Source organism: Hyaena hyaena, unplaced genomic scaffold, assembly GCF_003009895.1.
Source record: "Hyaena hyaena isolate Hyena2069 unplaced genomic scaffold, ASM300989v1 scaffold_782, whole genome shotgun sequence".
NCBI lineage: Eukaryota > Metazoa > Chordata > Mammalia > Carnivora > Hyaenidae > Hyaena > Hyaena hyaena.
In genome coordinates, this window is record NW_024081415.1 from 687,600 (window position 1) to 689,767 (window position 2,168).

Sequence of the window (2,168 nt, forward strand, 5' to 3'; positions counted from 1 at the left end):
TATCTTGTTTAATTCATTACAGGCATACCTCATTTTATTAAGCTTCAAGATATTGTGGGGATTTTTTCTGTGTTTGTTTTGTTTTGTTCACAAATTGAAGGTTGTTCAGGCACCTGGGTGTCTTAGTCTGTTAAGCATCTGAATTCTGCTCAGGCCATGATCCCATGGTTCATGAGGTCAAGCCCCACATCAGCTCACTTCAGTTCCCCTGTCCTCTTCTCTGACTTGTGCTCTGTCTCTGTCTCTCTCAAAATAAATAAATGAACTTTAAATAAAAACAAAAAAACAAAATCGAAGGTTGGTGGCAACCCTGTGTCGAGCAAGTCTATTGGTACCATTTTTCCATCAGCATTTGCTTACTTTGTGTCACATTTTAGTAATTCTTGCAATATTTCAAACTCCCTCATTATTATTACATTTGTTCTAGTGATCTGTGATCAGTGATCATGACTTGCTGAAAGCTCAGATGATGGTTGTCCTTTTTTTTTTTTTTTTAGCAATTTTTTGTTTTAGAGAGAGTAAGAGCGCAAGTCAGAGAGAGGGGTAGAAAGAGAGAGATACAGTGGAGGAGAGAGAGGAAAAGATTCTTAATCACCTCCACACTTAATGTGGAGCCTGACATGGGGTTTGATCCCATGACCTACCCTGGCATCATGACCTGGGCTGAAATCAAGAGTCAGGCCCTTACCTGACTAAACCATCCAGGTGTCCCAGTAATGTTTTTTAATTAAGATATGTACATTGTTTTCTTAGACATAATGCTATTGCACACTTAACAAATTACAATATAGTATAAACAAAACTTTAAATGCACTGGGAAACAAAAAAATTCATTTGACTCATTTTATTGAAATATTCACTTTACTGCAGTGGTCTGCAACTGAACCAACAATATCTCCAAGATATGCCTGTATTTTGCCATTAAGTGTAATTTACTAATATACATCACTAAAATATTTTAGTTTTAAAAAGAAGCATTGACTTTTTAAAAAGAGAACATTATGAAGAAATATTTTCAAAGTCTATAACTTAATGATAAAAATCAGCATAAGTAGGTCAAACTGGATATCCAGGAAGTCTGAGAAAATTAAAAATTATGGAAAAACTGAAGTTTTACATTTGATACAGTTTTAATTGTAACCCAACTCATATCTTTTCATGCATCTGGTGTTCATATTAAAAATAAAACTCGGGGTGCCTGACTGGCTTAGTTGGTTAAGTTCCGACTTTGGGGGTTTGAGCCCTGTATTGGCTCTGTGCTGACAGCACGTGGAGCCTGCGTGGGATTCTCTGTCTCCCTCTCTCTTCCCCTTCCCTGCTCTCTCTCTCTCAAAATAAATAAACATTAAAATAAGTAAGTAAGTAAAAACCTCAAAGGTAGAAAATAAAGGAAACTAAATTTCATTGCCTATTATATACATCATTTATCAGAATAGAAATTTGCAAACAGGGACTTGTGGGATGGCTTGACAATGATACAATAGAAAACTAATGATCTAAACATAAATAAAACCATTTCTTTTCAGCATTTCTCCCCTGTTTTTTTTTTTTTCTTAATGGTGCACAACTATTCTATAAGTGTCTCCTCCTTGTCAGCCACTTAATGTGATGGGATACACCTGTATTCTCCCGTTCCACCAGAAGCTTATCCTCGGGGGAGAGTACAAGTACTTCCTAAAGCAGACTAAAAGTACCTAGTTTTAAGACCTATGATTTCAGGGGCTCCTGGGTGGCTCAGTGGGTTAAGTGTCCAACTTCAGCTCAGGTCATGATCTCACGGTTTGTGGGTTTGATCACTGCATCGGGCTCTGGGCTGACAGCTCAGAGCCTGGAGCCTGTCTTCAGATTCTGTGTCTCCCTTTCTCTCACCCTCCCCTGCTCATGCTGTCTCTATCTCTCTCTCAAAAATAAATAAAACATTAAAAAAAAAAAAAAAGAAGACCTATGATTTCAAACATAGAAAAGAACGTTTCAGAAAGTGAATAGTTTAATTTGTAAAATAAGAAATGAAGATACTTAATATTTTGGTGATTACAACTAAATTGTTTTCACAGATGTCTTCAGAAAAGTCAGGGGTTCCACTGAAGGGAACATTGAGTCCAGAATCAGAAATTCCTGAGTTCTAGGCCCTAATTTACAGCTATAAAAACTGATAATAAAATGAGACA